Below are 14,869 nucleotides of genomic sequence, written 5' to 3' on the forward strand. Positions count from 1 at the left end.
TCTCAGTTTCAAAAGCAGTAGACCCCTTACCTACCTATCTATATAAAATACAATTCTGTGATCTGAATTGCTTGCTACAGGGATGTGCTTAGCAGCAGCAGGCACATTAACCCTCTTAGCTATTTTATGAGTGAAAACTGCGATAGGAAAAACCACAGAACTCTTCCACAACTGTATTAGCCACCAGAGTTATTTTACTGCTATAATAATCCTATCAAATTGTTGGGCACTCAATGTTCTCTACAGCATCAATCTAACCCTGGAATATATTTTAAAATGTAGCATCTTTGTGGACAATTACATAAGCTAGAACGAGTCATTTGCTGTCACGTTTGTCCTTTCTGCCAATCTGTGTGCTTGAGTTTTTTTTTTGTAATAAATGTATAAATTGACTGTCAAGCTCTGCTTTTTTTCACGTTTGTGGCTCCACACCCTTTGTGCTGGCACACCTTGTTCCTGGATTATTTTTTTTCTTTAAATCCAGCTCTTCTGTAAATGGTATAAACGATTGCAATTGAATAGAACTCCTGGTGGAATCTCGCCTAACAGGGATTACCCACAATGCACTCGTATTCTCAAAATGGCGCTGAGCAGGAGATGTGCATGCTTTGTGGTTATGAGTTGTGAAACGAGGTGCTAAGGCTTTGGAAAGGGTTGTTCAGAAATATCGTTGACGGCTCAGGTCAGTGTTATATTTCATCAGCGAGCGACGTTGTAAGGCTCACTCGGCACTTTAAATCTGTTTAAACTCGACAGGAGCGGGTCGCCGCTCGCCGTAGCCGTGGACGTTTCTTTTACTCTCTTTGGGTTTAATAATAGTACAGTTTACGGTTTTGATCTGTTGAGGCACTATTGGTAACTTCCTCTCGGGGCTTGTGAAATAATGTCTGTGCTTGGTCAATACTATAACTATAAGTTGTTCTTCCTTACTCATACTTCCTTCTGTTCTCTTGCTTTGGTCCGTAAAAGGACTAAGGTACAACATGAAAAAAGTGAGACTAATACTATACAGGGAGATGGAGGTGATTATACGTGTATGCCGATGCAGTTCAGAGAGGTACAGTGTACTAGAGGACCATCATACGTTCTGGGAGAGTAAAAGGTAGTCTCACTCCTCTAGGCGTGGTGTGAGGTACAGAATACATGCCAACATTTTGACTGTGGTGAAAGTGAGATTTTGAAAAAAATATGGGAAATTGGTTTTCCTCATTGGCTCACGTTGAAGAGAAAGATTTTAAGCGGGAAGAAGACTTTAAGCGGAATGATACAATTGGGATGTTCTCTTAAAGGGTGTTGGCCTATGTAATTAAGGCGTGACTTAAATATGTAAACCATATGTTTGTGATTCCCATAGTGTCCACCGACTAGGATTTTAGTGCTTCTCTGAGCTGTTACTGCATCTAGGTAAAGAACACAACAACTGACACACCTAACACCATCCAGGACTATTGGTTTTGTCAGTGGTTGTTAGCTATTTAAAATAAATTAGGAACAATGATTTTGTTGTAAATTATTGATATTGAAAATATTTAAATTCTGAAATTTAGACTCCGATATATTCATCAATGTGCATATGGAAGCGGTACTTGTCTTCAGAGTTTCTCTGTACCTCCTGTTATGTTCATTCTATGTTGGACATTATACCCCTTGTTCTCTCCAACTCTATCTACTGCTGCAGATGTTGCACTTTATCTCTTTATTCTTCAACAACCTCTTTTCACTCTCACCTCAGTGCACTTTGTCTTATCTCCTTCACTTCACCACTACCAAACACACAACACACACCTTCACATGTAAGCGCTGCATTTCTATCACTTTTGGTTTGTCAATACTTTGACAGCTGGGTGTACCAGCTTCATTTTCATTTGCACAGAATCACAATAGCAACCTGAACACATGACCACTGCTCTGTCGCTTTGCAGAGCAACCAAGTATTCTGGACATTTATTTATTTATTTACAAAGTTTTATATATCGCTGACTAGACCTGGAGGTATCAGATCTTTTTACATAAGGATCAGCGAGTTACAGGTTTCATAATTACAGGAGCCAAGTATAGACATAGGAGAAAAACATAAGATTACACAATAATATGAGTTGTTAGCGCGTACCATAGCCAAGACACACGTCTAATGGGGAATGAAAGGTAGAGGGGGGGAAGGTAGACCGGGGTAAGGAATGCAGCTAGAGTCAGGCAGACCGGCACTGGGGAAAAGTACTTCAGGGGGAACAAAGCAGTCAAACTGCAAGAAAGACAAGCCAACCTGAGTATCAGTGAAATTATACGAAGGGAGGAGTGTGGGAGACCATAGGGGGGAGGATGGACTAGAAGAAAAGGTCAATAAGGCAAACAAGGAACAGACCAGTAATAAAGAGGATAGGTCGAAGATGCCATGATGGAGGACCAAACAGAAGCAGATAGCATTATCCCAAAAGGGCAGGATATACGAAATCATACAAAAAACAATAAAGGTAGCTTACACGGTTCCACCCAGGGCTGGAGAAGGGGAGGCAGGCAAAGAATCACGGAGGGAGAAGTTGGGGGAGGGAAGGAAGCACAACGGGGATACGAGGAAAAACAATGTCCAATGTCAGGCTGGGTAGGTGACGGCCAAGGGGGTGAACCAGAGCCAAACTCCTCTATAGCTGTATAGGACAGCTCCACCGGGCATCGGCCAAGGTTGTTCGGGCTCCTCGGTAAGTACAGACAGTTATTGTTTCCCTTTCTCACCCACTGACAAGCACTGTGAGAAACTGAGAAACAGGTCTCCAACCTCAATTCCAGAGCTCTCAATTGTGACCTGTTATAAACACATTGATTGACTCAGTTAAAATATGCACCGTATTTATTTTAATTTTATTTATTACATTTATAAAGCGCCTGACTCACCCCAAATGGGGTATCTCCGCGCTAAGGACAACAGTAAACTCAACACAGAGGGATAAGAGAAATTAGAAGAGCTGAGTCTTAAGTTTTTTCCTAAATGACAGGTAGTTTACTTCCTGACGAAGATCTAAGGACAGTTGGTTCCATATTTTAGGGGCTAAGTAAGAAAAAGATTTAGCTCCTAATTTAGTTTGCATGATGCGAGGAACAGTAAGCAAACTTTTACCTTCGGATCAAAGTAATCGCGTTGGGTTATATTTAACTAGTTTTTCTGTCAAATATGTAGGACCCATAGAGTTGAGGCCTTTAAACACCAAGCAACACTTTGAAATGAATTCTCTTGCGAATTGGAAGCCAATGTAAGCTGTGTAAAAGAGGAAGGGAAGGAGCACGATAAGGAGCACTAGTCACCAGGTGTGTGGCATTATTCTGCACCACCTGTAAGCTTTGTAGATCGGAGTCCTTAGCAGATATCAGCAAAGCCTTACTATAGTCCAGTCGACTAAGGATCAAAGCATGGATTAACGTTTTGCGTGTGTTCATAGGAAGAAAGTGGAAAATCTTCCGGAGCAAACTTAGCGCGTAGAAGCAATATCTTTTGACTGTTGCAATGTGACCCTCCAAATTATGGTCTCTGTTGACTAGCAACCCAAGGTTTTTGACCACTGTCTTTGGGGTAGGGACTGCACCCAATTCTTCAGGCCACCACCCAGGAGACCATCTCGAAATGGCATGCTTAAATAGCATGATCTCAGTTTTCCCTGTATTTAATTGCAAAAAGTTTCTCTTCATCCAGAGGGTTATTGTTTTCATACCTTCAGAGAACACTTTCTGAACATCAGGGGTGTATTTATTATAGGTGAAGATCAGCTGTGTATCATCTGCGGAGGAGATTGGGAAAAACCCAACTCTCCTAAGCAGAGCAGCCAGCGGGGCGACATAGACATTAAATAGAGACGGGCTAAGACAGGAGTCCAGTGGCACTCCTTTTGTAACGTGACTGATCTTTGATTGAAAAGTGCCCAGGTTTACAATTTGAGTCCGATCAGTTAGAAAGTCCTGTATCCAGTTCAAGGCAGAGTTCTGGACTCCTATGGAACGAAGTCTGTCCACTAGGATTTGGTGAGAGATTGTGTAGAACGCGGCAGACAGGTCAAGCAGTACCAAAATTACTGCTTGACCTGCATCCGCCAGCATTCTTATGTCATCAGTTACCTTTACCAGGGCCAATTCAGTACTGTACTTTGGCAGAAAGCCAGATTGAGAATAGTCCAAACAGTTGGAGGATTCCAAAAAGGCCGACAGATGGGTGTTAACATGTCTCTCCAATAGTTTACTATATAGGGGTAACAAAGAGATAATTAGTAGTAATATCAGAGTCCAGTTTAGCCTTTTTGCGGATTGGCATGTTTTGGGCAACTTTCCAAACTTTGGAAAGTTTACCTTCTTTGATGGAATGGTTCAGAATAGAGCATAGAGGCTCAGCTAATTCTTCTGCCAGCTTTTTAGCAAATTTGGCAGGAATTAGATCAGTTGGTGAGCCCGATTTAGCAGATCTTAATAATAGTGTCCGTGTCATACTAGAGCAATATGCTACATGAAAATAAATCCAGAAACACCTGGAATACTATGCTATCCTGGAATTAGCAAAAACTCCAAAATAATGCACGATTAAGTAAAACATCTGAATCATAAACTGAAATTAAATCACTGACATGGATCATTTTATTATTTTTTACATTCATTGTTCAGAAATTCTACAGTGTTTTTGCCTGCAAAGTTAAGGACATGAATATAGGGCTTGACAGGGACCCTTTTCAGTGCTAGTTTTTAATAACTACTTGGACTTAGAACTAGAGGGTGGCGCAGCGCGGCTCCAGAAATTCTTCATAAACCATCACCTTAACCCAAGGAGCTATTCACAAATTTCTCACCAGTGGGCCCATATCACTGCAATATCATTCTTTCACACATTTACTCTGCTCCGAGGATTCAGTGAAGACCAAAGGAGAGCCGCAGGGCTTGTAGTGTAGTTCCTATATTCCCAATAGGCTCTGCGCATAGGAATAACATAAACAATAGTTTAGACGTAGGACTGAGGTCGACTAGGTCTCTATTGAATATGTTAGACTTAATTATGAATGCCAGCTAGCTCAGAGGTCACTAGAAATTTTCTCGAGTAAACAAGAAGGTGTTAACTTTCCTGAATAGACAAGAAGGGATACGTTTCTGACAACCGCATAAACATGACAACTTTGCTCCCTCCAGAATAAGAAGTATATCTCCAGAGTTGCGGAAACAATAGATAACTATTTTACTCAGTCAATCGTGCATGCTTAGTTTCACCAGAAGCGCAGAGAAATAGAGAGACAGGCTTTTTCAATAAAAGTGGTTATTTATTGAACAGTCTTCTTTCTCATGCAAGAGAAGTGAGTTGCCACAATTGCAATACTTGTCATAAAGTAAAGTGCGTACAGTAAAAGGAGTATTATGAAATAATACCGTAAAAGCATGGTACGGGTTCTAAGCCATACCGTGTTTAAAATAGATAAAATATATACATATATAAAATCATTGACTAAACGTACTCAACTGGTGCTTCTAAGATACGCCTACCCCGGTGTACCTAACCTAAGCCTAGTATGTGGGAAGGAGTAAGTGAGCTATAGTTTGAGTTAAGATAGTTTTGCCAAGAATCTGAATCAAGAATTCTCTATGGGTCTAATCAGCTCCATACCTTGTTTATAGAATGAAGGAGGTCTTGTATCTCGTTCTCAGGACTCGATCTCCCAGCAACCCGCAAGGGTGACTGGAAACACTGGAGCTGGATTTCTCGGCAGGAGAAAAGACTGCGTCTCTCTCAGTGCGTCAATGGGAGGGTCGGCTTCCTTCGGCACTTGCCTCAGCAGGGCGTCGGGCAAGTAGATAGCTGATCTGCTCCAAACCACAGTGTGTTTGCTAGTGCAGCTGTTGGTATATTTATACCTGGAAGGTGCCGAGTTTGACGTAAGGTTGGACATAAGACGTCACTAAGAACTCGCAGTTCTTTTTAAGACTCCAGGAGTTCTAGGACAAATCAATACAGAAGCAGGGGGAATTCCCGGGCTGCTGGAGGCTTGGTTTGTTTAAGAACACGTTGTGCTTTCTAGGAGTCTATGGGAGTAGCCTTGCCGTATTTGGACTGCATTGGCTATGACTTAATATGGGAATGATTCTTATGCCTTTATAAGGATATGGTTTGTTATAACCACATAAGGGCATGAATCGGGAATATTTAAGTAGGGTCCTAGATACGTTCACAACACCCACTCCACGTATAATGTCCATCATGACTAAATACTAAGCAATATTAAACATATAACTATGCATGTGTTTTCCACCCCACCCCAAAATACATAGAAGGCATTTGAAATGGTATGTACACGAATATGAGTAGTATACTGTACGCTTTTCAAGCAATGATATCATTCAGATTATGCACATATTGTACATTGGGAATGATGACTGAATGAATCACGAAAATGACATTTATGAAATAGCTCTTAATACAGAAGAGAAGGTCGAGACCATTTCATCACATATTTATACAATACTGTACAAGTGCTAGAGGCCAAGGCAAAATATTGTCTCTAGAGTTTCAAAAATAGAAATCTTGTTCTCTAAGAATACTTCTACTTTAAGCAGAGTATCATGTGCCAAAAAAAAAGTAAATATTTTGGGAACGGGGAAAAATAGTTTTGCTTTCAGGAAAAATTAGTTCCACGCTTTTGTAGAGGTTTTTTGTTTTTCAAAATTGAAGGTCGAATTCAGAGTTCAGGGAACGCTATGTGCTCAAAAGTTATTCTCGTTGTTAGGAGAGAACATTAACTCAGATAGGCTGGCAAATAATTTGTCTACAACAGTAGGTGAAAGTTGGAACATGTCCGAAAAAGTAGAAATAGTGCAAATATGAGAAGCATTGCCATCATCGGTGTCTAGATCAGCAATGGTCACAGAAGGTTGTACCTGTGTGCCACTTTCATCTCGTACCTCACGTCACCTAATCGTAATGGTGAGGTCTCAACGAATGCCGTCATCAGAATAGGTAGCCGCTGGGGACAACACGTTGCATGAGCCGTTACCGAACCAAGCAAAGTATCGATATCCATAGGTACTGCTGATGGTAGTGTGAGACAGACATCCAACACGCATTCTTCTCCGCATAGCAGGCATCGTAGAACAGTTAGGATGCAATCTTGCCAGATTGGTCTGAATGAAAGAAACCAAGTAGTATTCAGATCTCTTAGCCGAGCTAAGCCGAGCACTTTAGTTATTCTTTCTCTGTATCTCATTGCTAGGATCGTTTCTTCCATGGTTGCTTGAGTTTTTTTGTGGCTGGATTTGCCATATCGGAGCAGAAGGAACAAAAATAAAATTCCTGCTTCGAGTCTCAAGATGAGAGGCAGGCCGCCAAACACAGAGTACACAAAATTCGAGAAGATGCTCAGGACTGCTTCAAAGGGTGCTAATAGTCCCGAAAAAATTGTCTTAAATACATGTGCGATGCCACTGGTATCAGACATGTTTAAAATTTGACCTTACATTTCTACGAAATGCACGGGGCAATTTGTTGATAATAATGTATGTATCTCTGCTGCTGTCCTTGCAACTTGCAGGTCATACGTTTCTTTAGATGAGGTTAAAGGCACAGTTGTTTGTAAAAGAATAGACTTCATTCTGCTTAAAGTATCAATTCGAATAGAAGAGATATTCAGAGAAGGCCATATTGCTGCCTCCTTGTCTGGTTTGCTGTTTGGATACAATACTTGCATACAGCAAATAACCCTGGAAGTAACGCTCACGAGATAGGCCGTTCCTGGCACCATGCCACAACAGCTGTGGTCACTTATTATAACATAGCTGCCGTTGGAAAGTTGTCTGAAAAAAGGCTCTATCTGTGTAGCAGGGGTGCCGTGCAGGTGGCATGAAAGGTTATTTGATGAACCTTCGCAGGCTCCATGCAAGTTAATACCTTGACACAGAAGTGTACCGCTTAGTGAATTTTTACAGTTGTTACCACTAAGAAATACCTCCTTTTTCCCTTCACTGTAACATCTATGTGTATAAGATAGATTCCAGGTCGACTTGATGTAACCTTTACCCAACCTTTCATACAGGCCTGCTGGTATATGCTTTTGGCAATATTGAAACTGAAAAGTCGTTATCGGAATTGTAATTGTACCATGTATTATCCATTCAATGACAGGTCATTCTGACATTGTTAATGGTAATTTTTCTAGTTTTTCAATGCTCAGCACCGTATAGTCTGCTCCTTTTTGTGCCAAAGAGATTTGTTTATCTGTAAGGTTAAAGATAGAAAATAATGACATTGTGTTGATTAGATGCCATGGCACGTAGCCTGAACGCAGATTTTGTAACGTCCAGCCTAACTGTACAATAGAACGTAATTGGGACTGGCCATGTTGTAACATTAGCATATCCTGTTCTATTATATCAATAGCAGATGATACAATGCTGTCCAGTGAATAAATTCTGGAGGACAGAGTCGTTAACCCATTGTCCACTACAGACAGTGATTTTTCCAAATTAATACGATCAATTTCTCGTATTTTTTCAGCAGTTTCAATTTGCATTACTTTCCAAGCTTCGTTGTAAACAGCGTATATACCGGCGTATATGAAACGTTTTTGACGCTGTTTGCAAGGTCCCAATATGAAATCTCGCAAGTCAGCACCTTCTTTAAGTAAAGTCAAGTGTTGCTTAATTTCAGGCAGTGTGGATTTCTGTAGCCATTCGATGCATAGCTTTCATACACTGTATGTTGTAACTATCCCTGGATGTTGTCTCTGGGAATATCTTGGGTCTGGCCTGTTTTGTTTCAACCCCTGTCTTTTATTCAGGAATCTATCCCGACAGTTATTAGTGTCTGTGGGCCAGATCAACCATTTTTTCCAATTAGGATAAGTTCTGTTTTGTTGTAAAATATGGGATACGTCTATTTCCACATCTGTACTGCTATTACTGTCAGGTATGGGCTTTGGTATAGTTTGTTTAAGTCCTTTATCTTGGCTAGGCCAAGACAGGTTGTTTGTTGAATGGTGTCATTCAGGAATATTATCTGTTCTGGGATCATGCAGGCTCTAAATAATGATTCTAGACCTTGTACCTGCCAATCTGTTGTACCACAAATGGTTTTTGTTTCAATGTTGTTTTTCCAAAATTCAAAACCAAATGTAGACATTTTTTCATAAAATTTTGTGGGATATATCAATTAAGTGTTTGTCAACATGTTTTTCATTCCTGTCTTATTTAACAATTTAAAATAAAACGTTTCTGGATCTGTGTTGTTAAACCCTGAGAAGTATGGGAATTTCTCATAAAATCTTTTCGAGCTGCCTTTTGGCGGTGTTGGACAATGTTCCCATTGATTATAAGTAAAAACATTTCTAGGATTAGCAGATTCATGAAAATAGTGATGACCATAATGATTATAGCCATACATTTCTTCATAATTTGATGAGCCTTCTAAATAATCATGTTCAGTAAATTTTGCTGACATTTCTAAATCGGACATCATATTATTAATATTTTCAAAGTCCCAATAATCAGCGAAAGTACTAGGTGATACAAAGTCACCTAATGAAACCTTGAACTGATGTGGATATTTCAAGAGTTCAACCGGGCCATAAATTTCGTAATCAGTAGCGTCCCAAGCTACACCACCAGGTATAGGAATGGCTGTGATGTTCACTGATGATAGTTCTCTTTTTTCAATGTGAGAAGATCTGTGAGGTTTTTAGGACCAAGTTGATGTTCTGACTTGCTGTGTCCTTTGTACTGTATTTTCCATCAATGAATTTTCCCAAGCTTAAAACCAAAATGAGCCAGAGTAGGAGGAAAAGTACACCTAATACAATCCATAATTCAATCCATGGTGAAATCAGATATGTTTCTTTGAGTTGATGAAAGAGTTCAGTCATTTTTTCTTTGAAAGTTTTAGTTGCTGGCGTTTCTTCATGTTCACTTGGATCATCAGAAAAGTAATCGAAATTGATGAAGTAGCCAGATGCAGCTCTGTCAATTGTTGGAATTGCTTCCGGATTTTCATTAATCTTTGCACTTGTGTAGTCAGAGGCTACATCATTGTAGATTGGTGTTTCTTGACAAGCTGTTGCAATTTGGGTTTCAAGAGGCACAAGTTCCATGGCTTTGTTGCATAGTCCTTTTTAGGTCTCGGCCTAGAGACGCGCGAAGCGCGTTCTCGGCAGAGAACTATTGTGATCATGTCAGCCGCCAAAGCCGACAAAACGAGACAAGAGCTGGGCACGAGCCCAGCAATCCTAATGGGAGAGAGAGCGACAAGTGCTGGCCACGCGCTGATTCAGTCGCGCGCACGCTCACGGCGTCAGCGTCCCCGCGCGCGCCGATCACTGCTCTCTTCCTGGCCGGCATCCAGAAGTTTCGCAACGCAGTGAGGGCACTGAGAGGTAGGTGCTTGTTTTATAAAGTGCATGCCCCCACGTAATTATTTGTTTATTTGCAGTGCATGCCTTCCACTCGCAGTCTTTTTACTCATGCAGGTCATTTTTTGGCCCCTCCTTTCACCCTCTGACACTGGTTTCCTATCTTACTACTTCCCAGTCATTCTCCAGTTTCTGTCTTTCTCTTTCTTGCTCTGATGATGAAAATGAGTTGCAGCCCCGAGAACACGTGTCAATGCCGGTTCATGAAGACACACCCGGACTATAGACTGAATGTGCAACACCAGGAGTAACAGCGAAGCATAAACAGGGACGAAGCAAACAAACAAAAATCCAACATGGCGGCCTTCCACTCAATAGCCATCCACTTTGAAGGTCGCTGATTTTAAGCAGCGGGGCTTCGACACTTCATCAGCAATTAACTTAATGACAGACTAGCAAAGCCCCACACCTTAGATGTGTGCTCTCCCCATAGCAGAGTCTGCCGAACATTGTATAATGTTATTTTAAAAAGTTCATAGCTCAAGGTGCATTAGCAGAACACTAACGAAGCACCCAGCTTTTATTACTAAAATCTTCCTACAATCTCATGGTATAATACGCTAGGATGCCAGAAGGTCAACGTGTACCTGTGACTGCTTGATGACTACCTTGTTTGGTGAGAGGCCTTATGTCTGGTTACACGTGCATCACTGTGAGCATCACTGCTTTCGGCGATCACCTTGGCCAATAATCGTTTTAGTTCACCCCCCACCCCCTCCTTCTGCCCGTCAGTGGTCCCCTGCTTTGTGAGTGACCCATGTCCCCACCAAATTCTGGAGCCCCTTCCAAGCACCCCAAAAGCTAACAGTAAATTGCCGCCTCTCTTCCCTTGTGCGTTTGTTGTAGTTCTGCGCTTTAATCTCCACAAAGGTGCTCTATCATTCCCCTGCTATGATCTAATTCACATTGTAACGCTTGCCATTACCTTTTGTTGTTTGTAAGTGCTCCCGATTTTGTCTGATAAGAAATCGTCACGTTGCAGCTAAATTATTTGCCTTAGATCACACAATTAAGAGGTCAAGGGGGAGCCAGGATAAGTTCTCATGGTTTCAGGTTCCACTATCATTCATAAAGTCTGGACTGGAGGCCAACTACCGCTTAGAGTTAATTTTGATGAGTGGAAGTCAGTCCGATAGCCATGGTAGGTGGCTGAAGGACAGAATATTACCCCTTGCAATAACTCTTGCCCAGTATGGGGATAATGTTAAAATGTTCAGTGAGTTTGTACGATTTGGGCCCACACTTGCCCGTCTTATGAATTTTTTAAATGCAGACAAGCCCTGTGTGGTGTCAGGCTTTATTTACCCTTCCGTACTCAATTATGTAGTCCTACTGTTTCAAGTCACATTAATCCAAACCATAACTCCCACAATACATTTTGTTCTAAATAAATGAATGGGTGGTAAAGATGGTGCTTCCTGTGACCTGCCTAACCACTCACGAGACTGGGCTGCGCCCCACCGCCTGTGGAGTTAGAGTCGAAAGTTGCGGGTGTTTACTCATTCGGCCAATACACACTGCTTGCGTGCAATGCCCTGGGGAGGGGGGAACCTCATTGCCTCCTTCTTACTGCGGAGGCTGCAACAGGGTTTCCCCCTCCCACCCCCTTTGCGGATGTCCAGCGCCTCAATGCCCTCTCTCTTACGAGTATGTGTGATTTCACTCACCCCCGCCCTTCACTCTTGCGTCTATCATTGGAGGAGAGGTGTTGGGTGGGGGCTTGTATTCATGTCTGGGCTGCGGCCCCCGTTGCTCACACCGAGGGCTGCCTGTCGGTGCTGCGGGGGAGGGAGGAGGGCTGGCAGTGAAGGAAGGCTGAGCAGGCTGGCAACGGGCAGCAAGAGATCCGGGGAGGGGGCAAGGTTGGAGACCGGGCAGGGTAGGAACAGAAGGTATGTGGGGTGGGGGACAAGAGCGGATAGTCATGTGTGAGACACTGTGTGTGTTTGTGTGTGTGTGTGTGTGTGTGTGTGTGAGAGAGAGAGACACTGTGTGTGAGACACTGTGTGTGTGAGACACTGTGTGTGTGTGAGACACTGTTTGTGTGTGAGACACTGTGTGCGTGTGAGACACTGTGTGTGAGACACTGTGTGTGTGTGAGACACTGTGTGTGTGTATGAGACACTGTGTGTGTGTGAGACACTGTGTGTGTGTGAGACACTGTGTGTGTGTGAGACACTGTGTGTGTGAGACACTGTGTGTGTGTGAGACACTGTGTGTGTGAGACACTGTGTGTGTGTGAGACACTGTGTGTGTGTGAGACACTGTGTGTGTGTGACAGTGTGTGTGTGAGACAGTGTGTGTGTGAGACAGTGTGTGTGTGAGACAGTGTGTGTGTGTGAGACAGTGTGTGTGTGAGACACTGTGTGTGAGACACTGTGTGTGAGACACTGTGTGTGAGACAGTGTGTGTGTGAGACAGTGTGTGTGTGAGACACTGTATGTGTGTTTGAGACACTGTGTGTGTGAGGCTGTGTGTGTAAGACACTGTGTTAGTGAGGCACTGTATGAGTGAGGCACTGTGTGAGTGAGGCACTGTGAGTGAGGCACTGTGAGTGAGGCACTGTGAGCGAGGTACTGTGCATGTGTGTGAGACACACTGTGTGTGTGTGAGACACTGTGTGAGACACTGCGCGTGTGTGTGAGACACTGTGCGTGTGTGTGAGACACTGTGCGTGTGTGTGAGACACTGTGCGTGTGTGTGAGACACTGTGCGTGAGACACTGTGCGTGTGTGTGAGACACTGTGTGTGTGATACACTGTGTGTGCGACACTGTGTGTGTGACACTGTGTGTGTGTGCGACACTGTGTGTGTGTGAGGCACTGTGTTTGACTCACCCCCGCCCTTCACTCTTGCGTCTATCATTGGAGGAGAGGTGTTGGGTGGGGGCTTGTATTCATGTCTGGGCTGCGGCCCCCGTTGCTCACACAGAGGGCTGCCTGTCGGTGCTGCGGGGGAGGGAGGAGGGCTGGCAGTGAAGGAAGGCTGAGCAGGCTGGCAGCGGGCAGCAAGAGATCCGGGGAGGGGGCAAGGTTGGAGACCGGGCAGGGTAGGAACAGAAGGTATGTGGGGTGGGGGACAAGAGCGGATAGTCATGTGTGAGACACTGTGTGTGTTTGTGTGTGTGTGTGTGTGTGTGTGAGAGAGAGACACTGTGTGTGAGACACTGTGTGTGTGAGACACTGTGTGTGTGTGAGACACTGTTTGTGTGTGAGACACTGTGTGCGTGTGAGACACTGTGTGTGAGACACTGTGTGTGTGTGAGACACTGTGTGTGTGTATGAGACACTGTGTGTGTGTGAGACACTGTGTGTGTGTGAGACACTGTGTGTGTGTGAGACACTGTGTGTGTGAGACACTGTGTGTGTGTGAGACACTGTGTGTGTGAGACACTGTGTGTGTGTGAGACACTGTGTGTGTGAGACACTGTGTGTGTGTGAGACAGTGTGTGTGTGAGACAGTGTGTGTGTGAGACAGTGTGTGTGTGTGAGACAGTGTGTGTGTGAGACAGTGTGTGTGTGTGAGACAACGTGTGTGAGAGACAGTGTGTGTGAGACAGTGTGTGTGTGAGACACTGTATGTGTGTTTGAGACACTGTGTGTGTGAGGCTGTGTGTGTGAGGCTGTGTGTGTAAGACACTGTGTGAGTGAGGCACTGTGTGAGTGAGGCACTGTGTGAGTGAGACACTGTGAGTGAGGCACTGTGAGTGAGGCACTGTGAGCGAGGCACTGTGCATGTGTGTGAGACACACTGTGTGTGTGTGAGACACTGTGTGAGACACTGCGCGTGTGTGTGAGACACTGTGCGTGTGTGTGAGACACTGTGCGTGAGACACTGTGCGTGTGTGTGAGACACTGTGTGTGTGAGACACTGTGTGTGAGACACTGTGAGACACTGTGTGTGTGTGAGAGACACTGTGTGTGTGTGTGAGAGACACTGTCTGTGTGTGCGACACTGTGTGTGTGACACTGTGTGTGTGCGACACTGTGTGTGTGTGTGTGAGGCACTGTGTTTGAGACACTGTGTTTGAGACACTGTGTGTTTGAGACACTGTTTGAGACACTGTGTGAGAGACACTGTGTGTGAGAGACACTGTGTGTGTGTTTGAGACACTGTGTGTTTGAGACACTGTGTGTGAGACACTGTGTGTGTGTGAGAGAGACTGTGTGTGTGTGAGACACTGTGTGTGTGAGACAGTGTGTGTGCAAGACACTGTGTGTGTGTGAGACACTGTGTGTGCGAGACACTGTGTGTGTGTGAGAGACTCTGTGAGATACTGTGAGACACTCTGTGTGTGTGTCTGAGACACTGCATGTGTGTGACACTGCGTGTCTGTGACACTGTGTGTGTGTGAGACACTGTTTGTGTTTGAGACACTGTGTGTGTGTGTGAGACACTGTGTGTGAGACACTTTGTGGGACACTGCGTGTGTGAGACACTGCATGTGTGTGAGACACTGT

The 14,869-nt window shown here is 43.7% G+C and overlaps 1 protein-coding gene across 2 annotated transcripts in view; it reads left to right on the forward strand.

The window, feature by feature from the left end:
* Window positions 1-587: 587 nt before the first annotated feature.
* Window positions 588-14,869, forward strand: part of LOC144770579 (sodium-dependent neutral amino acid transporter B(0)AT2-like) — a 392,280-nt gene continuing 377,998 nt past the window's right edge. The window contains exon 1 of one of the 2 annotated variants that reach the window (XM_078655228.1): window positions 588-682. The gene's annotated coding sequence lies outside the window, so the exon portion shown is untranslated. The remainder of the gene's footprint in view (window positions 683-14,869) is intronic. The other variant, XM_078655229.1, reaches the window with a different exon arrangement.

Source organism: Lissotriton helveticus, chromosome 7 (genome assembly GCF_964261635.1).
Source record: "Lissotriton helveticus chromosome 7, aLisHel1.1, whole genome shotgun sequence".
Taxonomy (NCBI): Eukaryota; Metazoa; Chordata; class Amphibia; order Caudata; family Salamandridae; genus Lissotriton; species Lissotriton helveticus.